The sequence below is a fragment of the Lonchura striata genome, chromosome 6 (genome assembly GCF_046129695.1).
Source record: "Lonchura striata isolate bLonStr1 chromosome 6, bLonStr1.mat, whole genome shotgun sequence".
Classification (NCBI taxonomy): domain Eukaryota; kingdom Metazoa; phylum Chordata; class Aves; order Passeriformes; family Estrildidae; genus Lonchura; species Lonchura striata.
Window position 1 is genome coordinate 50830828 of NC_134608.1, and position 26869 is coordinate 50857696.

At 40.6% G+C, this 26869-nt stretch overlaps 1 long non-coding RNA gene across 2 annotated transcripts in view; it reads right to left on the reverse strand.

Moving 5' to 3' along the window:
- LOC110470105 (uncharacterized) overlaps positions 1-26869 on the reverse strand; it is a 167709-nt gene that overhangs the window by 22830 nt on the left and 118010 nt on the right. For both annotated transcript variants that reach the window (XR_013340195.1, XR_013340194.1), the window contains exon 3: positions 9279-9407. This is a non-coding gene — a long non-coding RNA (uncharacterized LOC110470105). The remainder of the gene's footprint in view (positions 1-9278; positions 9408-26869) is intronic.

Here is a 26869-nt window from a genome sequence, read left to right on the forward strand (position 1 = left end):
AATACATGAAGAAATACAATATTCATGTTACCTCAGTTTCTTCCATTTCTCCAGACAAAACCATTGCCAAGACAAAATAGCCCCCTCTGCTATTGCATAAACTCTTCATGTGCAGTTATTTGTACTAGCTAAACAGAAAGAAATCAATCCCATTTTGAGCACTGAATATGTGGCCAAAGATTTCATTATATTGTTACCATTTGGGACAAATATGCTGGAAGAATAGAATTACTCTGCCAGGATTTCAAACTGAAATGTACATTTAAAATTTAGCTCGTGACTTCCCAGTGCCATTGTGAGGTTTTTTCCTGATGTTACACCCCGGAGGCATCATGATGTGAGTTGAGCAGGCAAGATGCTGCCATGACTTATACCCCATCAGATCAAAGGCATTGCATGGACTGCCAGGGATGGATATGATCCCTTGGACTAATTTTATTATTATAACTGCACTGACTTCAGGGCGTTACACCAATGATGAATTTGGCTCATCACACGGCAAATGAAGCTTAGCATCTTTTGTTCCAAGTCTTCCTTTCTATGCACCTCCTCTGCTACCACCTGCTATTACTCTTTGGGTATGTTTACACCACATATTGCAAACAGCCATGAGCAAGCTCTGCCCACGCTCCAATCTGACAGAAGCCATGTGATTGCACTGGCACCAAGCCTGAGCTAATAATCCCTCATGAGAAAGATTTTTTTCAGTGAATATCACGAGCACGATGAGTGTACATCTATCCATACAGTATCAACATGCCCAAAGACTAATCTATGCTGGAAATCTCTTTACAGGTCTGGAATCTTCTTTCTTTTTCCCATGCCCTGTAAAGAGATCGTGTACCTGCACTCATAATCCCCACAGTCAGAAAAATGCTCCTGAGTGCTACAGAGAGTTGCTGTCTTCACTTGTTGGTGCAGGGCCCTTCAGTATTGCTCAGTCATAGACACTGAGCTTTCTCCTCTACCAGTTTAAACAGGTTTTTCACCCAAAGAGCTGACAAAATGATCCCACATCATACCACATCTGCCTCCATTTCTTTCTACTGTTGCACTACTTTCCTTTGCCTTCTGCACCAGCATCACTAAGGCTTGTTGATGGTGCCCCTCCTGCACATGGCTCTTCCTCCTCTTTGCAGCAATAACTTTTTAATTTCCTGGGTTCTTATTTGGCAGCTTTATCTTTTGTTTTCCAAGACGTGGGAGAGCATTACTTGGGATGTCACTGCTCCACCATATCCCTGCCTTGCACTGTGGTGAAGACAAACCTGTAAACACCATGACTGGGCCTCCACAGTTAGAAGGGAAGAGCCAGACCCAAGGCCTCATGGTGTCTGTGAGGAAGTATCACATAATTTTTATCTCTTGAAATTTATTTCCTCTGATGTAGGGATTTCCTCTGATCAGCTGCTAGCTGGGTGCTTCATATTTTCAAAAAAAGTAAATCTACCTAGATTTTTCACTTTACTTTTGTTATCAGTTTAAATGAACGACCACAGACCAAGAAATTTTAAGGCATTATCCCACTCCTTGATGGTTTCCTACACAACATTCAGTCACATTCTCCTGACTCAGACACTTTGGATTGCTCTGCAGGTACACAGAAGCAGAATGACAGAGCTCTCATGGCTTCACCACCTTTACTTATAAACCCAGGCTGTGCATGCATATTCCCATTTTTCTGCATTGCTCAGTAATATGAAATTCTTTCCTCTATCCTAAGTACAGAGTGGAACCAGGAAACAGTTCCAGGCCAAGAGGCACTTATTTTAAAATCAATGATTTGCATTATTTTTTGCACTAATGGAAGCCAAAAGAGAAGCCACCACTTGTTTTCTATGAGCTTTACATTTACTAATAGCTCTACAAAAATTTGGCCTATAAAAAAAAAAGATCCCAAATTAAACAGAACCAGAAAAAAAAATGTAGCTCAAGAAAGAAGAGTCAAGTGTGTAGAAGCACATCAAGAAGATAGAAATAAGATAAATTTTCATCAAAACCAGCAATGAAAATATTCTAAAAATGAAGACTTTTTGTGCATCTTCATGACCACATTTACTGTTCAACATCTTTGTCAATTTTAAAAGGTTTTAAGCCCAAAGGATGCAGTGTCTCTCCATCTTTTTTCAAATATGAGACTGCTAATAAAAGACCTTGTAAAAGTTACATGGAGTTTGTACTGGCAAAGGATTAGAGAGGTACCTTTCCAGAGCTTAGCAGTAGCTCATGAATTGTCTATCGATGCAGGCAAAGGGAGCCAGAGAATCCAAATATCACTCCACACTCTACAACTTCTGATTTTTTTCCCATGGGCTGCTGTTTCCAATGAACAGCTCCACTTCTCAGTGATGAAGAAAAATTATTTAAAAGCCACTTGATCTGTGTTGTCTCCATTCAAAAAGAATCTAACCTGATTTATTGTTCCTCAAATGGCTGAAACACTACTTTGCTTAATGTCATTAAAAACCTGATATCAGCACCCAGCCCTAATAAAAGCATCAGGAACATGGTAGTAACCTACCCATAGAAGGAAAATGAAGCTGTCATTTTTCAATATAATTAAACCTGGTTTCAAAAATCCAAAGGTCTGTAATATGAATTACACTAATTACTTCTTGCGGTTTAAACATTGATTCCAATGTTAAATTTAATGGACTTAATGGATGTTGCTTTTCCCATCAGACTGGTGGCCAATGTTTGTCTTGTTTCTTGACCACTTATAGATTTCTGCTGACCCTTTAAACATATTACAATCGGCAGCCTGCTCATTCTTGGTGCATGAGAGTGCTACTATTACTTTCCATGGATAATCCCAGCTTCCATGTAACCTGTCTCTTGGAGTTATTTTTGGCAGCCAAAAGCATACATACCCCAGGAAACAGAAAAAGAGATCATTGGACTAAATTTTCAGAAATGTGCAAGCAATTAATTTTGCCTGGGCAGTATGTGAAATCCAAACAAACATTAGGAAATAGCAAAACGTGCAAAAATTCACAGAGATGAAGTGCTGCTGTTTGCTGCACACCAGTCCCTTTCCTGCATTTCTTCATTGTGAGCAGAGTCAAAACAGAAAAGCAGGGATGCTGAACCTAGTCCTGAACTCCAACTGGTGTTGGAATCAGAAGCTGCTGGAATCCACAGAAAAAAACTTTGGAACCAGGTTCCATCTTGAACTTTCTGCTTACCCGGAAAACACCAAAAGGAGTGCTCGGGTTGAACAAATAAGAAACACATTACAAATAATAAGCTGTGGGCTTTCTGTTGACTTAATGATAGAACCCCCATGGATTTCAAAAAGAGTCAGATGAGATACATTTCATGTGTGATCAATGGGAGAAAAGGACCAGCTCTGGTTTTGGGCTCATACCCAAGAGACATTTCCCTGAGAGGGTAATGGCTGATGCTTTGATTCTCTTCAGGAGTTGGAATTAATCAATGTTGTGTCCAGGCAAGATGATGCGGCTTGTTCTACTGTTAAGAACACAAACAAAGCCTGGATTCTTGGATTACAGAGTGTGCCTTCATATGAATTTGTAAGATTCCACTTGGGAGAGAAGGCCTAATCCTGAAGATCCAGGTGTAAATAATGAGGAGTGCAGGTTTCTTTATATTTTTGGAAACAAAGCCATTTTCAAATAAGTCCATAAATAAAGAACTTAGGAGAGTATTTTCACAGTACCTCGTGTTGAAAATTTTGGTCTCCTAGTACATCACAGTTGCTGAAGGCATCCTAGGCTAAGGCTGAAACAACAACAGAATGCCTGTTTTCCCACCAAACTGTTTTTACATTTGTTTTCCACAGACAAGGGAACATTGATACTGAAAGGAATTAATACCTTGATATATTTGCATCATTTCTTTTCCTGCAGCAGAAGCTCTAGATGCTACATGAGACATAGTTGGTAAGAATGGAAGAGAAGTCTACAAATATTCATAAATTCAGTCTATCAGAACACCTACAGCTGCAGTGAAATCAAGTAGAAGAGTTTTGCTACATCCAAAGAACTGCCATTTGTGGCTCAGGACAACAAAATTATTACACATTTATCTATGGCAGTCTTGTTACAGTGGTGATGCCAAGGGGGAATCATCATTCAGGAAAATGATCTTCCTCTTTCTCTCTGTTTGTGGTACATTCCTGAGCAAAGTTTGCTGCTGTATTTGTCACTATGTGACAAATACACTGTGCTGTGCCTCAAACTGTAACTGGTATGACTTTTAAAAGAATAACATTAGCACTGAGGAATCCTGCCAGCACCCAAAAGACTATTTCTATCCATGGCGTAAAACATCTGTGCATAAGTAAAAAATATATATAATCCATATGTGGGTTGAAAGATTTGACAGAGTCAAAACACACAGCTCTAGGAAAATCTTGTGATGTTAAGGGCCAAGCAATCAGCATGTATAAACCCGCATGATTTCATGACAGCAGCGATGCTCTGCTGATTCACATCAGCTGAGGAGCCTCGTCTCATAAGTATGTTTTTATTTCTGCATGGGAATTCACCCAGCCCAGAATTAAAGAGTAGAACATAATCCTTAAAGAAAAGGGAGAAGATTTTTGGATAGGTAATTTAATTCTTTCAATTTAGGAATTCAAGTCAAATTAGAAAACACTGAGGATTTCGTACGCAAATCCTGCTCAATAGGGAAAACTTTTCTAGATGTTCAGAAAGGCTTTTGGACTGAGCTGCCAGCACTGGCCTCCTGGCCAGAGTCTAATGAGAGGAGACAGAGCATGACCTATTATGTCTCAGAGTTTGACTGAATGGAGTCTTTTGGCAGGTGTGTACTGGCATGTGTAGCTCCTATGTAAACTCTGCAGTTTTACGATTGCATAAAACCTTTTTATAGCCAGAAGGTATTTGAGTTCATCACACGTGCCTTTCCAGACTAGATAGTTATGGAATTCTTGATTATTTTCTATCTCATTATCAAGATGCAAAGATGACAGGTTAATAAATCCTTGTCCTTTCTGAGGTAACTCTGTAAGAAAATAATTAAGCAATGGAAGTAGCTGGAGAAAATGGTTCTCTAGTCATCATTACTGGTCACAGCCCAAAGTCAAACATACCCAGCCATCAAAATTCCACTCTGTTTTGACAATGGATGATGAAGATATGTTGGTCTCATTACTCACTGGACTTTCTTCCTTTCTTACAAGTATTGGCTCCTGCTACCATGTTACTTTTCAGAACTCCTCAGATAATTTTCTAAGCAAATCATGCTGTTCCATAGGTTTGACCTTCCTTCTCCCCACCTCAGAGCTCCATGTTTTAACCAGCCCATGGACTTGCTGGGAGTCTTTTCTCTGGGAAGACAGCAGCCCCTCACTCCTGCCAGGTCTCCTGCCCAGGGGAGCAGTGCAGGTGCTCATGATCACCTCTTCATGGCTGCATCCAACTTCCACATGACTTCCTCCCCTGCATTCAAACTGCAGACAGGTGCCCTAGAAAAGGGGATGCTTCAGCATTCACTTAAGGCCACCACTGAAGTAAAATACATCCCGTGGAATAATGCTTGGAGAAGACGGAAACTTGATGCGCTCACAACTAAGGAGTCGGGTGCAGGCAGCTGAGGCCCAGGAAATGCTGTGGCAGGATTCCCAGCCCTGCTTTTATCCCAGGATCTACTTGGAGTCAGAACCCTGCCACTTTCTCACTTTTGCCTTACTAAAACAAAGTAACTAATACCATGTTTTCGCATCTCCTCGGGCATGAGGGAGGACAGATTCTTTAAAATAATGATTTTAATTCACAGTTCTTAAAAATAGGCTCTTAACTCTATATGCTGGCATCTAAATAAAAGCAGCCTGACTTTGAGAGGTGCTAAGCATTTGCACCTCCTAGCAATGTGTACACGAGCTGTTTTAAAGATCTCCAAAGATACAGATTTTCTTCCCTGCCAATACCATTTCTCTCTCCTTCAATATAATTTTATAGGCCATCCATTTTGACATTACATCAAATTAACACTAAAAACACACCTACCACTTTGGATAGAGCTTTTCAGAACTCACTCTTCCCAATACACAAGGCAGGGTGCCTACTTTGTGTTACAGACAAGTTCACATTTAACTTTGAACATTTGCACGAGTCATGGAGAATTCATTTTGACTTCTGTGTTGTCCTGAACAATGACATTTTCCTGAATCGGGGACAAAGAAAGTCATTGGAAAAGCAGTGACAGCCGAATAGATCATGTTTATGCAGTTTAGCAGGGGCATCTGTTTCTCTAAATGAAACCCCGAAAGAAAAATAATAACCAAGAAAAAAATTTATTCAGGAAGATTTGAAAAAAATAAAACTAGCCAAAACCAGAAAAATTTCTTCTGGCTCCTCCCGACAAATTAGCCTAAGGAGTCAGGAATGCTAAAGAAAAGGAAGAGTGCATTGCTGTGAACTTGTCTAAGCTTTTATATTTCTTCCATTAGGTAATTTTCAAGTAGTGTTGATTTAGCAGTTTCAATTTCATTCAGAAGAGGCTAAACAATGTTAGATGTTCAAGTCTTCCTTTCAGGTTTGCATTACAATTCACTATTGCTCTTTCTACTCTTAAGCCTGTGCTCCGATATATAACCAGTTATATATTCCTTATTAAAAATGTACAATGTTTCAGAAAATTGAAATAGTTTTCAAAATTGTCCCCCATTGGTAATTCTACATTTGATTGTCAAAAATGTTAATCTTTTTTCAGGCCTGAAATTATGAGCCAGCTTTATTGGTCAAAGGCCATAATAATTTGAGCTCTTATTTTATAAACTCATTTCTGCCGAGTGATATCCTGATAGGAGCAAGAATAATAAATCACAAACATGTCCCCCAAGATTGCATTGTAAATGTCAAACTAGACAGGAAATTGTAATTAAAGAAAGGAAATTGCTACAAAGAAGCACTTGATTTTAAAATGAGCTAAGCACAGAATTTTCTAAGCATTTAATTATAGACCAATTTCAACTGACTGCTTTGCCTTTGCAGTCATATTTCTTATTATAACTCTTCTACATAATAACCAAATCTCCGTGCCTATGCTGGTCAGGAGCATTACTACATAACACTGCATAAGCACAAGGATTTCCAACTTTACAGGAACCATTAGCACGTTCTAGTGTGATGGACAGCAATATCAGATTTTTGAATCAGTGACAATCTGATTTTTACTCTGCAACCGAGTGGATATCTTTTCATAACAGCAACTGCACCTTTTGGCACCTCACCCTTAAACAAGCAGCAGGACCAGTTCTGAAGCACCTGGACTCACAAACGCCTGGATGAGTGAATGATGTGGTCAGGGATAGACTCTGCCACCACAAAAAAAGTCCCTGTGACCCACGAAGGCTGCTGTGCTTCCTGTCAATCCAGACAGAGCCTTTCAGTGCCATAAAGGAAAGGGGTTATTCGCTTCCTCTCCAATGCATATAAGCCAGAAAATAAAGGATTTGGGGAAGAAAACAATATGTTCTAGTAAGGCTAGTCTAGCAGACCACTTAAAATATGGGTTGCTGTACACTGAGCAACTCAGAGCAGCCTTTTTGAGCCCTAAATTCTGCTACTGAGCCTTTGTTTTTTACTGATCTTCTGTTTCAAGAAAGTTAATAGGCCTTAAAACCCCTTCTTTCCATCTTCCCAGCCAGACCCAAGAGTTAATCCTCATCTTCCCAACCATCTTTTTCTGTTTCTTGTCAATACCACAGTGGTGTAAATGGTAAGACTGAAGTGCACAGTTCTCTTTTTCTTTAGCATAGCCTAAAACTTTATTGGAAGTAAAATGTACTATATACCAGCACATTGTATCTTTTTTGATTTGAAAAGACAGATATGCAGAAAAACTTTTCTACAAGACTGAAGCTGGAGAAAATCCTGTTACATCGAATCCTCATTAGGAGCTAGCAAAATTCACTGAAAACTTGACACTGCATATTTCCAACTAGTAAGGAATAAATCAAGATGCAGATGGGATCATTTGCACTCATAAACTGACCGCAATGGAAATATTATGCTGCTGCAGGAGCAAGATGGAATTGGATAAAGCCCAGTCAACTGGCAAATACTTACCAACCACAGAATTTACTTGTTGCCTTGTGAATCAATATAATGGCCTAGAATTTAACTACTCAAACATTTAGGAAAGCAAGGTTAATAGAAGCATTCTGATCTTTTACTTTCCTAGAGAATAAAACCCATTAGACTGGATGAAAACAGTGTCACAACAGAAACAGCATTTTCTTCAAAGTGTGGATATGTAATTGTAGTGCAATGTAGCCATTATTTGGCACATGGTACAAAGACCCCTCAAATAAGTCAAATTCTTAAGCACAACATGCAAAGGAACAAAATCTGTGTGTCCGATAAAATAGATGTCCTGCTGTCCAGCACAGCTTACTTTCAGATTTCATCAGCAACAAAAAGTCAGTTGGAATGAGAGAAAGAAACTGCTCTTCTCAAAGGAAAAATTATGCTACTTTGGCTGGAAAGAGGTGTAAAGAAATTGAGCCCATCAAAAAGACGTGTCTTGGCAAGAGAACTTATAAAAAAAAAAAAAAAATCAGTGTGAAAAAGCAGTGAGTGTTTTGAGGTTGATTTCATTGGGAAGAACTACTGAATTCAAACAAAGTAAATATGTTGTGGGTCAAGTAGTGTGCATCATCTGTGGGACGGGATTGTATGAAAAGGAGAGAATAAAGCATCTGTGAACAGGTAGGTGCTAAAAAAATAGGGCAAAAATAAGAGGAACCAATAAATGAAGAGCAAGTCGTTATGGGAATCAGTGTGGATGAAGATATAGTTGGAGAAGACCAAAAGGTCCCATAAGGAAGCAGAAGAACCTCTGAAGAAAAGGTTCCATGGAGAGATGGGAAACCAGGATGAAGCAGTGACTGTAATTAAACAAAAAGAGAAAAGAGGTCCTATCCTTTGGTAAGGTGTGCAGCAAAAAGGCCAAATTTGCCATGGTGCCAGCCAGCAGGGCACATGGCGGGGTCAGCAGGAGTGACAGGCTGTGACTGAACAGAGCCACTGTTTGCTGGAGGCAGTACACTGCTCACGTGCTGACTCTGAAGGTTGACATAACACATCCAACAACAGCAAGTGGATACAGATACAGATGCCACAAAAGTTACTTTTGGGTCAGGGTGAATAAATATGTGTCTGTTTCCATTGTGCTTGATGTGAAGTGACAGTGACTGCAGAGGAGCTGAGGAAAAGGAGGATGGAGATGATACTGTGATTGAATAAACAGCACAGAACATAATCATGCCTAATAAAACATGCTCTTACCAGTGCACCTGGAGAATTCTGCTTTACACAGAGTTTTCCTCATTATTTCCTGTTTCTGTTTTCCTTCATGGTTATGGCTTTTCCACAGAAGTGGCAATACTAACAGTATGCTTAAATCCTCTCATTAGTCTGAAACCCAGAAGAGAGTGGCAATTTTTGCAAAACCATAAATTGAGCGTCTTAGAATTACCGAATTACTTTATAGAGCATTTTATTGCCAGCAGAGAAAGGCTGCCCTGGCAAAGCTGTAGCCTGTGTTCAACAGGGCTCAGGCACATTATGGGATTTTACCAGCATTAGGGTCTGGATGTTGATGAGATTAGGGCCAACAGTTGGATGTTGCTTCAGATAAGGCTTCCTTCAGCTAAACCCAGCACTTTTGTCACTTCATCTAATTGCTATTACTTTTTTTTTCTTATGCAATTCTCATTTCCCCTCTACTTGCATTTATTTTTTATATCTTCCTGTGGTAAATTTGACCTAAGTCTCCTTTTATACTTTACTTTTTTTTTCCTGGGACGTGATTACATGTGCTTAATTCAGGCAATACTGTGAATACAACAATTTCATTGCTTACTAGCAGTGACAGCAGGGCTTAAAACAGGCACGAGCAGTGCAGGGGATAGCAAGCAAAGGAATTTTGGCTGGTGATGGGGGAGTGATGGCACAGGGGATTCACAGTGACCCGAAAAGGGGCTTTTCCATGGGCAGGAGCTGCTGCTTACCCACCCTTGCCTCTTGTACTCCAGCACCCTATGCAGCTCTGCCACCTGATAAGCATCTTATCTCTTTGGAAAGCAATATTTCCTGATTACTGGTGAGCTACTAGTGGCACGGACAAATTTATTTTGGGGAAAAAGAAATACAGTCTGGCATCCCACTCTTGAAAGGCTACTCACCTCACGCAAGGTTTCCATAACAGTAAGGTCAGGAAAGCAACACATCTCTTTGACAGGAAGATAGCACAATAGATTTTCTGGCTCTATTACACCGTCTCCATGCAATCTGGACACGGCACTTCATGACTCGTTTGCCTCAGTTTCTCATTTATAAAAATGAAGACAGAAATCCTTCTCGCCTGTTCGGGCTCTGAGCTCCTGGGTACAGGCACGGGCTCAAAATGAGGTTTTACAGCACACAGCCCAGCAGGAGCTACGTCTTACTAAAGGCCTTCTTCTATTTTAATACAAATTGGAAACTTGTGTTACCAAAACGCTATTTACATTTGTCACAGTGCTCATTAAGTTGTTAGAAATATCAGGTGAGACTATTAGTTACAAAATTTGCAACCAGCACCTTAATAACAATATATATCAAAAGGCGGAGATGTTTAAAATGTCTCTCAAGCACCTCAGAAGGAACTCTCTCCGCTGCCCACGTGGAGCACTCTCACTCCCCCTCCCCTATTGCCAGCGTGCTGGGATGTGCTGGGATCGCCACACAAACACATATTTATATTTCAGCTTAAAAAAATGGCTTTTCTTTATAACCTGAAGTCTTAGGCACTTGCCATCAGGAAAGCACGCTCGCAGGGGAAGGATCCCAAATTACTTGGCAGGTATGGCTAACACAGCCCAGGGAATTATTGGTAGCAGCAGACTGCTGTGAATGTGCAGAACCAAGGCAGAGACACAGTGACATATAAAATGTACACACACACACAAAATGAGGGCATTCAAAAAGCCAATGCAATGGCAAGGCTTCTTCCAGTGCACAGGGAAGGGAATTGCTTTGTTTATTGCCATCACTGCCCCTGTGAATCACAGCCCATAGCATTGGAGCAGATGAAAGGCCACAGCTTTAATTCCCCAGCAAAGTTCCAGACCAGAACAGTCAGAATTTCAGACAAAGCAAAAATTCCAACAAATGAAAATATCTAACTATATCAAAGTAACTTCTTAGGATATAGTCCCAGTGCTTCCTTTCAACCAAACACTTTATATCCCATGAAAGCACCTCAGCCTTATACAAATGACACATAATGATCATTTTACAAACATCATGATCAAATCAGCTTGTTCCCACGATTTTTTTTGAGGCTGCTAAATCTCTATTTTCTATCATGAAGGCTGTAGTGCTCTGTCACTTGTCAAATGCTGTGTAACAAAAATATTTTAAAACCCATTTTGCTTTTCCTGCACTCCTTTTCTTTCTTAATCAGTAACAGAAATAATCAAATTGGTGAGCAAGCCCTGGCTTTGTATAATAGTTCCAGTATGTCCCTATGACTGGTAAAAAAAAAAAAAAATCAGGGTAAAATTTTGTGTTAAAGCATCAGTTCAAACCATAGAGAGATAAGACCTGGGATAGACACTTAGGATAGGCAGATCCATAGATTTTGTAGACTAAATGCTGAAATCACACAGAAGGAAGTGCTGTCTTATGAGAGGCTTGTGGGATTTAGATATCAGGAGGAAATTCTTTACTGTGAGGGTGGTGAGGCCCTGGCACAGGTTGCCCAGAGAAGCTGTGGGTGCCCCATCCCTGGCGGTGTCCAAGGCCAGGCTGGATGGGGCTCTGAGCAAACTGGGATAGTGGAAGGTGTCCCTGTCCATGGCAGGGGCTTGGAATGAGATGATGTTTCAGGTCCTTTCCAACCCAAACCATGCTATAATTCTATGATTTATCCAGGATCCCATGGGAAGCAAGTGTATAACCAGCAGACACATTAATGCCCTCATCAATGCTAACCTAAGCTACTGATCAGCCCTTATTGTTTCACTTCCATTACTTTTATCCAGGATATAGCTTTATTATTCAGTGAGTTAAAGTCTCCAGATCCAGAAAGTCAAATCACTGTGATCAGGGGGACATGGACATAATTATCAGGGCCATCACTGGGGGAAAATGTGTCATATGTGTCTCTTTTCTTAGGGGGGATAGTTGTTTCTGCTGTCCCATTTTGAACATGTCAAGAAATCCAGAGGATCTCAAGCCTGTAAGGGAAATCACAGTCAGGGTATAAGGAAACTTGCTCAGATCTTGAAAGTTCTTTTTCACAAAGCTACTGAGCTCAACTAGACATGAAAAAAAAAAAAAAATCTTGGAGATGATGCTGCCTACATATGCCATAAACAGATGTAGAGTTGGATTTTGTCCACATAGCATGAACATTTAAAACTCAGTAGAGGCAGGATATGCAAACAAAGAGAGAAGCTTTGTGTATTCACTCATACATTGACTTATAAAACTCAAGCTGATGGGTCATAAAAATATTTGAAGATGTTTACATGAAAATTTCACTTTGCTTGCAGCAGTTTCAGCAGCATGTTCTCCCAATAGACTGTATTATTAAGACAACCTTTTTTCACAATGAGCTGCAAAATGACAGTGCCCAATTCTAGAAGATCTAGGCTGGTTACAGAGTGTGAGAAGGCTTCATAATCACTGCTCACGGGTTCCTTCTACACAGAGTAAAGAAAAATTCTATATGGTCTCTGGCCATAGTAGTAAGTAGGATGGACAAGCCAGTGTTTCCCACCTACATGTCTTCACCCTGTGACAACCAAACAACAGAAGAGTCCTCACTCCTGCCACAGCCCTTCTCAGGAGTCCCTGCAAGGGCCTTCAGTTTCTCAGAAAGGACAGAAGCTGTGCAGCTAAGCATGAATCAAAATGACCATTTGGAGAAAAATCCCAATTTCTCATTTTCTGTTCATTCCAAACATGAATGAAGAACCAGAAATGTGAATATTTCCTAGGACAGATATTTTTTAGAAAACTCCCCTTTGGAAAAACCCATGGGGAGTGTTTATATCCAGGCTTGTGGGGATGATGGCAGAGCGTGGGTGTCAGCTCAGTCCTCCTGGGAGCTTGGAAGCCAAGGCAGCTCACAGGCAATGGGGAGCTTGGGATACATGCAACTCCACAACCCCAGCACAGGGAAGACAGCCTGGAGAGGTCAGCAAGCCTCCAGGCAGCCTTTCAGTGACCCCAGGAGTTTGCCAGGGGCTGCTCAGCATGTCAGACCTCAGCAAGGTGGGGTGGGCATGTCTGCAGAGCAGGGATTGTCCCCCAGGACAGCCTTTCCTAAAGAGAACCCCTCTCCCAGAGCCCTCCCCTGAGACCCAGGACCCCAAAAACGCCCCACTGTAATCACCATTTTGACATGATGCCGTTCTGCATCACGTTCTGAGCTTCTCCTCCTGCTGGAAAGGGGAGCTTTGCTCAGGGGCTCGAGGAGGGCCCAGGAGCCGTGGCTGCTCCCTGTCCTGGGCAGCCCCAGGGAGAGTCTCGTGTGCGGCGCTGAACTGCCCGGGTCCCACCCGCCCTTCTGCCAGGTTTGCAAACGTTCCCCAAAGTGCACATTCCTCATCTACACAGAAAAACCTAAAATGAAGCCTCCAGGATGGCAGCACCAGCAACATTCATACCACTAGATACAATCCTGACCATTCCTGCAATTAATGAACTGGGAAAATTACAGGTAAAATAAAAAACGACTGTGTGAAAAAGACCTTGAAAGACATGAAACAGACAATGAGTTTTTTCTACTTATTATTTCTCTTTCCCTCCCTTCCCTCACTACAGCTTTATGCATAATTGTTTGGTCAGTTTGTTCTTCCCTGAAACTTTTACTGAAATGGATTAGGTAAACCATGCTCTGAAACAGATTGAAAATGGAAAATATGTAAATATATAGCATATAACTTATAAAACTGTATATATATGTGTGTGGGTGGGTGCTGGAATAAAAAAGCGACTGTTACTTGCTGGTAGAACAACATATCAACAACTGTTGGAGCTGACTTGAAGGTTAAATATTAGGAAGGAATCCAATTTCTCTTGTCTATTCAGCTCAGCGGTGTGTTAGATTGCGGTTGGAGTGTGCTTATGGAGTGTGGGATATGAAGTAGGCTAATCAATCCCTGCTGCTTCATTCTCAGGTTCTTCTTATATCAGGTCCCTGCCCTCAGGCAGCCTTCAGCTTTCCAAAAGCCAATTCCATACAAATAAAAATTGCGACCTGCAGCTAGAGGGTGAAGCTGAGTTTCCCCCTTGTGATTAATCTCTTCTTGGGTGGCTTTCAGGGAAAAAAAAAAAGAAAAAGAAAAAAGAAAAAAAAAGAGAAAAAAGGAAAGGGAGGAAAAAAAAAAAAAAAAAAGGAAAGAGAAAAACCATGCATGCTGCAGCCCTGTGAAAGAGTTTTCCTATTGAATGAGCCCAGTGCTCTGGAGCCAGCTTATCAAATGAAAGAATTCATTTTTTTTAACAGTGCCTCGTGTTGACATTGAGAAAATGAGCTATCAAACACTATGATTAAACTTCAGCTGCCATAATTGTCGTCCGAACAACTGCATGGTGGAACTGAAAAGCATTTTTTTTTAACCAGCTCTATATGGTTCACCAGTAATACTCAGTTTAAAAGGTTGTTGCTGCTAGCAAGAGAAACAAGGCTTGAAATTAACTTTTTCCAATCCATAGACAAAATTAAACATAGGTATTTGAGTCACACAAACAACAGGTAAATCAGATGTGCTTTAAATTTCATTTTTAGCCATTTTATCTGCTGAGGGGTAGCTCCAGGGTATTAAAATATCAGAGCATTTTCTTGTTTCACTGCATCTGACTGGATAGGTCCTGCCTTTTATTTTGAGAAAGGGAGACAGACAGACAGAAAGAAGCACAAGGAAGGGTGCCCTAAATACTCAATTTGGTGCAAGAAGGGGTGAATGGAAGGAAATCTTAAGATTTGTGGAATGTTTGCCCTGCAATCTCAGGATTCAATATGAGCAGGGGACAATTAAGCCACAATTGCCCAACCATGTGCAATTATTGCTCACCCTCCTTTGGGGCCTGGACTAGTGCATTCCTTAGCTCGAGGCTTATGGGGATACTGAGTATTTTATAGTACTAAGTATTCTATACTAATTCTCAGCAATGTTTTTACATACATCCTCAAGAGACAGGCTCCTCGAGGAGGCTGAAGAGCTCCTTCAGGCAGGGCTGTTAAAGGCAGGTTACCTCAGGAAGGTGACGCCGATGGTGACACCAGCCCTTTGTAACCCTTTGGGAAATGAGCTGCTGCACAAGTAAAATCTCTACTTAAATTTAACAAAAAAAACCCCAAAAAACAACGAAAGAAACCACCCCAAAACAAACACTACAGTGCAGCGAACATGCAAGGAAATAATGACGGGGAGCAGCTGAGGGCCAGGAGGATATAAATGAAATTTCCTTGCCACTTTCTCGAGGAGCCTCGGCGCTCCTTCCCTGCAGGACGGGGATGCTCAGGACCGGGATGCTCCCTGTGAGCCGGGATGCTCCCGGAGGCTGGGGATGCCGGGCAGGAGGAGCTGGCATCCCCAGCAGCCCTGTAAGCAGCCGTGCCACCGCTAGATGTCCGCGCCGGCCCCGCGGGGACCAGCATCGCCATCGCCAGCATCCTCCCGCCGGGTTAATGCCGCATCCTTTGGGAACACAAAGGTTTTGGCTTCCCCCCCACCGTCTCCACACCACTCTACCTACTCAAGCAGGTATTTTTGCAAAGCCAATTATACAATTATACGTTTTCTGAACATATGGGAATAACATTTTGAAATAACAATAACATTTTCATCATTTTTAGAGCCTCGCACGCTCTGAGCTTGACTTATCCCTTTCCAGGAGTAAAACTGATAACGCCGAGGGCTTGTTGAGGATACTCAGGGGTTGAGGCTCTTGCTTGTGAACTGATTTCATGATCTGAGCAGAGCAGCTGGAGGAGCAGTAAGGTGCAAGATGACTTAGATATGGGTAAGAGTTAGGAGCTGAGCTGGAGAGACAGGAGCAACAGCTTCCAGAAAAACAACAGACTGGATGCTGTTGATGAAAGATAACGCAGGTGTGTAAAGCTAGGTACTGGCAACTGCTCCATAAAATAATAATAATAACAATAACAATAACAACAACAACAACAATTATTATTATAATTTAATTGTTAGTAATTAATAGATAATGGTTAATAGTTAATAATTAATAATTAATAATAAGTAAACGTAAGAAAACAGAAGTCACTCAGACGTGTTACTCCCATAACACTTTCAGCAGCTCCTTTATCAACCTTTTATACTTCTGGATTGTTCTCAGCTGCTGGACTGCACAAACAAAGTTATTATTGTAGGGTTGCTTATGCATGCTGAGCTGCATTCCCATGTTTGCTATTTGTAGGGTCACTCAGACATGCTGTCTGGATCATGACTATTTTCAAGCACCCTGGGCCACTGGAAAGGACTCATTTATCCAAAGCAACAGCAAAGATATTTGTGTCAGAAACAAAGATATGAAAAAGGTACTTGAAGCCAAATTCTGGGCCAAGCTGCAGAAGCACTGGGCAACACATCATTCACTCATCATGAGCTTTGCAATATGAGTTATAAAAAAAAAAGTTATAATCAATTAAGAAAATAGAGTCTGACACTGCAATACTCTTAGCTTAAGGAAACCAAATAAAAGATCACAGCTTGCTCAAAAAGCTTATTTTGAAATCTCAGTGTAAATAAGAGGTATAAACACACATCCTTTCAGCTAGGTTTTGGGTGAACTGTCGGATCTATTTGCTGCTGTGCAGAAAGCTAAATTACCTTTTAAGATGAGTCTTTCATAAAAGGCCTGCAATTCTTATTCTTCATTTCCTACATTTGAAATATTTTGATTTAAAGAATCCAGTCTATTGTTCCTGTAATAAACTTAACAATTGCAAAGAGATGAACCTAATATGGTCACTTTTAGTTGAGGACACAATTTTTATCTTACTTTCAAGGCAATGTTACTGAGTGACACTGCAAGTGAATTTCAGGCAGTATTGGAGATGGGGTACACACAGAGCACCTGCAGGTTGTTTTGGCTTTAGGTTGCTCTTCGGCTAGAAAGAAAATGTGAAGTTTGGGTTAGCTGGTGAAGAGAAAGGGAACCCCTGGCCCTTCTGCACTCGGAAGCTGCTCCTGAGGACATCAGCCTGCCAGGCTTTTCTCTAGGTGACAGAAGTGCTGGGCTTTAGCTCACACACACCGTGCTAAAACAGCAATAAAACTGTGACAAACTGACAAAAGCAGGTCAATTCACAGCTCAGGCTGACACCACTTTTTCAGCCCATATTGGTCGATTACCAATCAAATTTCAGGTACGGGGGAGAGAGTGGAAGAAAAAGGCAGCACTGAGACACATCAAGATATGGCAATCACAGCTCTCTTGGGGGCTCAGGCAGCTCCCCCTCTTCTCTCTGTTTTTTTGGCAGCCTCACCACTGCAGGTACATGTGTGACAGCTGCCCTGGAGACCCCCACAAAGCAGGCCCCTTACAGACCCCCACCCAGGCAGAAGTCAGCCTGCAGAGGAGATCCAGGCTCAGCTGGTGAGGCTGGGAATGCCAGGACCAGGTTTCTGAGACAACAGGGCTGCGGAGGGCTCTGTGCTCATGACCTCCCCAGGCACTGGTAGGAATAAGGGCTATTAAAATATTGCCATGAATGTCAGTGCCTGAGGATCTCTCACATGTTGGGTTGCTTTCCCTTGCCACCCTTTCCCCCAGTCCCAAAGGAAGGCAGCTACTCATACCACACAGCGCCTCTGCTTTAAAGCTGGCACATTCACCCACCGATAGTTCTTTTTTCACTGTGTTCAAACTTCAGTTAAATTAATACTTTACAGTAAAAAGCAGAGCTAATCATATCTGCACGAGAATAGCTGTGACTGACAACCTCTCTGAAAACACAAGCCCATGACTCAGTGCACACAACACAATTTGAGAAGGGCAGAATGAAAACTGCCTGTAAAACATCAAAGTAGGAGAGGAAAAATAATACACAGGATAAGATTATTAGAGGCAAAAAAACCTCTTAATATCATCTATTTTCCCACTACAGGTTGTTCAGAGGAAAGAAGGATGCGACATCCTCCCATTCAGATTTAACTGCATTCCTATGCAATTTTACTTGTAATGCAAAATTTTTTGCCTCACATTTGCTGTGTTGCCGACAGAGAAATTACTTATATCATAAAGTATCTTTTTTTTTCCTTTTGCATGATCAGAATCAACTGTCTGTCATAGCCCTATGAGCTCCTCTTTCTCAAAAGTGTAAGAGTGAGGGCTGGGCCTTGGCATTTAGGAGTGGCCCTGGGTCTCTGAGCCCAGTAGGAGTATTGCAGGGTTAACATCACATAATTCCTCTCACAAATGTACTTTCTGAAACATGCCACACAATATGGCTGCTGCTGTAAAGTAATAACAAATAAATCCAAGGAATCTTTTGCCTTTTTAAGGGAAAAATATAACAACAGTTAAAGAACTCCCCTTAATTAAACAATGACTAAAACCCATAGCAGCTTCTTTCACCCAAGCCCAAAGCAAAGTTCAGAAAAGTAGCTTGCTTAATCCAAGGGACAAGATTTATTTATCCTTCCTTGCCTGACTCATGCAACCAACTCAATCATCAAACCTCTTCCTTTTACAATTAATTTGTTTGGGGACAACTGTGGGAAATAAACCTTTATATTGCTTAACCTGATTTCTGTACCAAGTATCTGCACTAGGAGCAACAGTTGTGAAAAAACAGAATTAACCTGTTTCCCACCAAGCTTTCAGTGGTGCTTATGCTGATGTTTCTACCAAAATATCAAGCAAAATTCATCTCAGTTACAAAGAAAAGAGATGATTATCACTTATAATTTCTTCTATTCCTTTCAGAAAAGCTGATGCAGATGGAGTCACCATCTCTATAAGAGAGTCCAAGGTCTGGGAGATACCTCAAATAAAAGAGATGGAAAGTTCTCAGAAAGGCAATTCAGACTGCTTGCTGCCACCAGAGACTTCTGGAGCTCCAGAAGGTGGGCACAGAGTGAAAAACCAACAGATTAATCCTTCCAGAGAAAGCAGGGACATGGACAGAGACATTGAGAGCCAGTCATACAATTTGTTCAATGATATTTACTCTCCAAGTTCCAGGAATGAATTGTGATTACAAATAGCCCTTTCAATGCTACTTGGCAGGTACAAATGTAAGGTGAGTCTATTTTTATCTCATAGCTGAACAAATAGCTGAACCAGAAAAAAGTACTAAAGACAAAGGCCTGAGTGCTCTGACATTGTATGTTATTACAGCTATACTGGGTTTTAAAGAATTCCACCTGTTTGCATGAGCTGTGTGTGGATGTGCTTGTCCAAGTGGTTTTCTGTGGTCAAGAGCCTAATAGGTTTTCATTATAATTGCAGCTGGTAGCATTGCCAACTCCTGGAGCTGCATGACATTTCCCAGCAACTTCAGTTGCTTTAAATTTGGCCAAATTTTATCATTACGACTAAATTATTGCCAAAATTTTCCAGTTCAGGCTCGAATTGGTATCTTGGATATGTACCACTGTGACAAAATTGTCACCAAACCCAGGCGTCCCTTCCAAGGATGAAATTAAAGGCAAATGCACTGCTTGGCCTTTGTTCAATACATGCATACACATCTCCCTCCAGTTTTATTTCTGTTTGGTTTCTACCACCCAAGTGCAGAATTATACTCTTTCCACTACAGAAATTTTGCAATTTAGCAGAAGGAGAAAAGGAGGGGATGTCCCACTGCTAAGACCGTGGGCCTTGCTGTCCACTGAAGGGGATTAGGTATTGATCTGCTCCTTATCAATTCTCCTCACACTGGAAGGAGTCTGCCCCTTATCTTTCCAGTTGGACTGGATTCCCTCTCATTTGATCACTGGAGGGAAACCTAGACATGGCCAAGGGGTGGGACAAGAACATCTGGTCCTGGTTAGCTGAGGACTGTGCAATAAGGCACATCCCAACAGGAGCAGGGTGTCAGGGCCCCTCGTAAACTGCTCATCACCAAGATTCACTAAGCTGTGTCAATTGACACAAATTACAACTGGGTAAAAGATCCTCCTGACTGGTTGTGCTATCAGGTAGGAGCAATCCGTTAGTTTTGCAAAAATGTTCTACAGTTCTTACGTGTTCAACTTCATTTTCAAGGGGAGAGGATAAAAATAGTCTGCTAAAACAGATTTTATAATAAACTATTATTCTATAAAGTAATTGGAGAGATTATTAGAGATGATGATTACTTTGCAATTCTATCTAGAGAAATTATTATCAAGGCTTGTCAGCCTGCTTGATGGGGCTGCATTTATATCCTTTTCTGGGAGCCATCCACTGTTTCATGGCTGTTTCAAGTCCAGAGGAAGGTAGGCAGACGTGTGACTTGTTAGCCACAAAAGTCTGACTACCTTTTCAATTTGGACCAGACCACTGATGGTGTAAATCGACATAACTCCAGTGATGCAAAGTTTCAGGAATATTCAAAACAGTGCCAGTTCCTGTCCCTTCATCTCAGTAGGGCTGTGCTTACATCCACTGAAGAGGTGGAGATTTACTTTAAAACATGCATTAAACATAATTTCCTGGAAATAGATCCTTTTCACTTTGGGAATTTGAAAAAAAAAAAAAAAGTATCCAAAACCCTCAAAAGGGAAAACTGAAAACAGAAGGGGTGTAGAAAAGTTACTTAATTCAGCAATATTAGACATAGTGATAAAAGAAAACTTCAAAAATGCTTGAGTGGAATTTTTAAATAGATAAATCAAAGATAAATACATTGATTAAGGTATACTTAACATAGTAATCTGAAATTTCCTGGAGACTTAATGAGTATGGAGCCACTAACACTGCATCAAGCACAGGGGACATAATCAGAATCAGAACTGACACAGAGCTCAAAATCATTTGAATTATATCTTTCACCTACATTAGCTAGAAAAACCATAAACAGTCAATGACAAATAAGAAGTACAGTCAGGCAACATCAATGGGGAGCAGCCAAGGCTGGGTCATACAGTACACTCAGAAGAGAGCTTGACCTTTGGAATTGAAATATAGGCATTTTAAGCTCCAGTGGAATGTATCAAAATGGCCATTTTCAACTTAAATGCATAAAAGGTCAAGGGGAGGTCACATTTGGCTTTGGGTTCATCAGCACAGAGCATATCCCAGCTCTTTCTTTATTCATTCTCATTTAAAAAAAAAGGGTTTTCAAACCTCTCTGGCATGGCATAAATATTCATTCTCCAGGGCCAGATTTTCAGTTGGTGTAAAAGAGGATAACCACATTGAAATAACAAACCTCTGCCAATTTATACCATCTCAGAATCTGGCCATCTTGTTCACATTCTTTTAAGATATTGAAATGGCAATTTTGAAACTTTTCCTGGAGCAAATGCTTCCAACAATAATGATGCATGTTGAAATTTGAGACTTTGACATTTAAATTGTCTGGGGTTTTCTTTGAAAGGCATGGCAGGAGGCATCCTCCAGAAGAGCCAAGGAGAGCGTAAATACCACAACAATCTACTTTACTGCTTCTCTGTGTGTTCGCCCTTCAATAGCAGATTTGTGTCTTTTTCAATAGTCCCACAATTCTCTTCAGATGGGAAAGAACTTTTCTGTTCCCTTATAAATTGCTTTGAAGACAAAAAAAAACCAACCCAAAAGGGCCACTCACAAATGGCACTGGTACATGAGCACAGTGAGGAGAGACCCAGTAGATGCAGCAGGACTGCATCCAAAGCAGGGCACCATCCTCATTCTGCTACCAAACCAATTAATTACCCAGAAACTGGATGAATGTGGGGGGATCGTCCAAGTCAAATGAGTGGCCATCTTAAAGATACTAATTTGAGTATCAGTCTCCTTTCTAAAGGAGGCATTTCACATCCTACTTCCTCTCCTAGTGCACTAAGATAATTTCCAATATATTGGTAAAGAAAACTTGCCGCTCATTTTCAGGATAGAGGATCCATTTGAAGAAATAAAATAATATCAATCTTCTGCAGACTTGAATAATTATTTTTATCCTAAAATGGATAATAAATAGGGGTTTCACTTTCTTTATTTGCATTCTGAAAGGTTCAGGTGACACTATTCAACAATTTTCAGAGGCTTTTGGAAAAAACATGGCCCACTCCGGGTGGCATTGTCTTTCATGTGGCATTTCTTAGTCTTTATCCAATTTCATTTCTGTCCCTCCGCATGCAGGAGAATCAACTCAAAACAGTCAATATTGCTCCATATTGAGAGTCAATTCCAAGGAAGAGAATCTCATTTTATATTTTATTTGTCTGTAATATGCTTATCCTTAAATGAACATTTTAGACACAGATTCCAAATTATGCATTCATTGGAAAGATTAACTCTGATTAACAAATTCATGCTAAACAACTGTGTTTAATTGGATTTTTGTAAGTAGCTAAATGTGAATGCTTCTCAGTTCTTCTATGTGGAAAACAAAACAAAAACTAATTTTAAAATATTTAATGAGGAACACTCTCTGTGTTGCTGACCTATCTTCACTGGTGATGAACCCTTCCTCCCTGCATTCCCCTGTATGCCAAGTTCTCCTAATCTAGTCCTAATAATGGTTAAAGTTATCTGTCTAATCAAACTAATTAGCACTGGTGAACAGAGACATAATCATAATAGAAAGCAAATGCCAGTTTTACAAAATGAAAACGCCATATGTGCAGTAATTAGTGAGCCACACGCACTTTTTATAAATCATATTTATTAGTTCGTAAACAAATCAAATCCTAAATGAAATGAACATTACCATTACCAAACACCAATGAATAAACAGATACCATGACTGGCCCTGCTGGGTGTGTTGTGCAAGGGGCAGGGGAAGGGCACCCCCCTCCTCTCAAAGTTCCCTTGGAGGTGCTCATGGCTTTTTACAGAGGACTGAGTCCTCTTCTTTAAGTCACAGCATGGATGTATTAGCTGACCCAGGGAAGCTGCATTTTGTTCATATGGGCTGCTCTTCACTGGAGACCAGATGGTCATAAATTAGGATATTCAGGCTACATCCATGGTGAAGAATGTAGTACTAATAAGTACTACTAATAATAATGTTCTACAGCGGGCCAAGTTTCACCAGAAATGTAATGTGGATTTTGTCACCTTGCATAAATGTTGATATAGTATAAACTATATTTAATGGCAACATCCAGCCAGCAGAGACACACTTTCAGCTGCCTTCAGGCTCAGCATACAATGGGTTCTTTTACACCTCACACACAGAAGTTAAACACAAAGAACTGGAGACACACAGCCCAGACACACAGTGCTGGAAGCTCGGCCTTAACAATCTGACTCAATACCCACAGGAAGCCTTTCTTAAAGTTAAGAAGGTTTGTAATAAATACCACGTATCGTTATGTATCTGATCACAATTATCACGGCTTTCCTCTCCCACAGGGAATACTGGAAGCAGAAAAAAATTATGAACAGAGATATTTTTGGAGGTACAAAAACTACTTAATTCCTCTTACTTGTAAAATAGTCTAATGGCTGAGACCTCTTCTTTACATTAAGTGCTCTTCAGTTTAATAGATCCTGGATATTTCCAAATTTTGGGAAGAAACCATCTTTGCTTTCTATAATTTGGCTGAAAACACTGCAGAACCTGGCCTTTTGGGCTCCTGAGACATTTTGTTCTTGACAAAATGAAGCCTTTGACTCCCAGAACCTCTGCTGACCTGATCAGATCATGAATGTTCCTGTGCCTGCAGATACCCAGATTTGAGTCTGAGCTTAGCTGCATCCTCCTTTCCAAGCTGATCCTATAATATGGTGAAGCAAGGTTTAGGAATGGGCTGTGCACATTCTGCTCTGAGGTCATGGCTCAATATGTTCGCAAATCCTCACCTTTCGAGGTGAGAACACAGTGGGAATTTGGAAGCAGAAGTACAAACCAACTTTTCTGTCACTGTCAAGCCATACTATTCCCTTTGGTGCTCATTCTGAAAACATTAATTAGAGTGGGTTTTTAATGTGACTCTCCTGTAGTTTGTACACGAAGAGCTCAAACTAATCTCACCCCGCCCCAGCAATTCCAATGTACTCTGTTACAATGTCTGAAACATTAACAGTGAATTAATTATAATTGTGCAGTGGCGCCTGGCCACTTTGTTTCTGTCTAGTTTATCTTTATTTTAGACTAAAGAAAACAATAATGAAAGAGCAAACACGCAATAAAATCTGTGCAGGAGATAGAAAGCAGAGTATCCCTCTCTTGGTTCCCCTCTTGGCCATACCCCCCATCCGGGCAGGAATCATGCTTTTTACATTTAAAAGTGCAATGCAGAGACAGCAGACCCAAAGCTGCAAGCATGCTGTGCATTTAAATTTGATCCCTTTTTTTGTTTGTTTATTTTCCTGTACTTCTTTGGATTGGACAGGAAGTTTAAGCATTGCAATAAAGAAACAAAGGCCATTTTCATTGTATATTTGGCCTGGCCAAGAATAAGAGGTAATACCAATAATGTGAAAAAGCCTGAGCAGGAAGGGATTTTGCACATAGCAGCTGAAATGAATCCATGCAATCATCTGAACAGTTCTGGATTTTTCAAAACATAGTCTTGCCAACCACACATGGTCCAAAATAGTCACCCCCCAAAAAAAAAAAAAAAAAAAGAAATTGCCTTTAAAATTATTATATTTTGAAATAATAGTAACACAACAGCTTTCTCCCTTTAGTTTTTATCTCCTGAGCTCCTTGGGCACTTTTATTTATTCATTCACACATACAAGCAAAGTCTTTAATGAAATCTCTTGTTTCCAAGACCTGGAGTTCTAGAACTTCTCCATTACAGCCCTGGGATAAAAATCACAGAAGGTTGACAACTGCAAAGTGCATGGACACCTCCCAGCTCAGGCTGACTCCAATGGTTGGCAGAAAAGCCACATGAGACAGCCTGAAGAGCCTCACCCATCTTAGCAAGAGGGGGAATTTTGCACTCTGATACCAGCAGGACCTAAGGATAATCCTAGCTCTGGGGGAAGAACTCACTTTAGGAAACCATTTTTTCTCCCTTAGATAGGGTGAGTTGAGTCTATTTGTCACGAAGCAGAGAAGTAACAGGAGGGAAAGGGAGGAAATACCTACGACATGCCAATGAAAAGGAGGCGTGAGGAACCTCTGTGAAGGAAGCAGAAACAAAGTCATTCATACAACTAGGCATGGGCTCCAGCCTGCCAAGCCCCTCCACAGCACTCAAATGCTATCAGTCCTCTATTCTGCTGCTTCAGGGGAGCAATTTTGGCCTCATCACTGTGCAGAAGGCCTAAAGAAACTTGAACTCCCACTGGAAGTGCAATATCACAAAATATGACAGGCCACCCAGTCAGTACTCTGATGGTTCAGCAGGGCCAGTGCTGCTCCTGATGAAGTCCAACGGGGATATTTTGGTGAGTAAAGGGAGCTGGCACAGGGGAGAAACCTGACTCTGCCACAGCCTGATGAGTGACCAAAGAGTCACTGAAAAGACTCTTGTAAATTTAAATAGACATTAACTCTTGGATTATTAAATGGGTTCATGGCTGCTTCACATTAATGCTGGTAGATATCACTGATCTGACCCCAGCATTGTAAACAGCAAGACAGAGCTTTAATTTGCTTATTCTTTGAAGACTGGCCTTTTAGCATTCTAATAAAGCAGAAGACAAATCTACACAGGATAAACTCTAGTACATTTTAAGTAATTATATTCCATGGTTAAACAGTCCTTAGTGTAGGAGGAAAAAGACCAAAAAGATTAGTTCATGCTAAATATTTCTCTTAAGTGATGTTGTTTTGCCCTCCTAATTTGGTTTTCTTACAACAAACTTCGCCTTCACAATTATTCCCTTGATTACTGTAAGAGTGCCAACATAATTTAGTATTTGGGGCTGGTACACAGAGCCTGGCAAAAACCTGACTCAAGCAAGTTTTGCTGCAGATTGGAGATTCAGCTTACTGCACAGAAAGCAGTTTTCTATATGAAAACTATTAAACTATATGAAGAGTAATTAAAAGCATCAATTAAGGATGTGAAATACAAATAATTTTATATTAGCCAGAAAACTTATTCTGACATACTAAAACGGGTGCTTAAAAGAAACTGCAGTGTGGGCTGCCACTTATTCAGAGCTCTAAGATACTGCCAAGTTGTGTCTAAATGTATCATTTGATGCAGTATTTATAGGAAAATAATTTATTCTTACAATTTGAATTAGCGTAATACACTGACACTATGTTCATTTGTATGGAGATACCCAGAAGTGCCACTGCTATGCTGGCAGTTATTTTTAATTCTGCAAACAACCTTGTCTTTCTATGCTTGGAAAGACACAACCTGACATTTTCGATTCTCCAGCTTTCCCATGCCAGAGAAAAAGGGCAGCAGTGCTGTGAGTTACCCCCATGCTTTGTCACATTTTCCTGAAATAATTAATTTTTCTATGAAATAGTAACCACAACTATATTTAACAGCTCTATGGCAGAAATTTCTGGGTTTATATATTGTTTTTTAGCTTTTTCCATTGAAGAGTCACTGCAGAAGGTTGGATTCCTTCCTTTCAGCAGAGCTACATACAAAGTACATCAGAGCCACATTGCACTGGTCCCTGGCAGAATGCAAAAAAGCATTACCCATCATCCGGCATGCAAGTGTTTAAGAAGGTTATAAATGAGATTTTTATGGAAAACAATCATTAGAACAAATTTTGCTTAAGCCAACCTTGCTATTAGTTGTTGCTTTTCTCTAAAATCTGGTTCTGCATGTCAAGATGTTACCTACTTATCA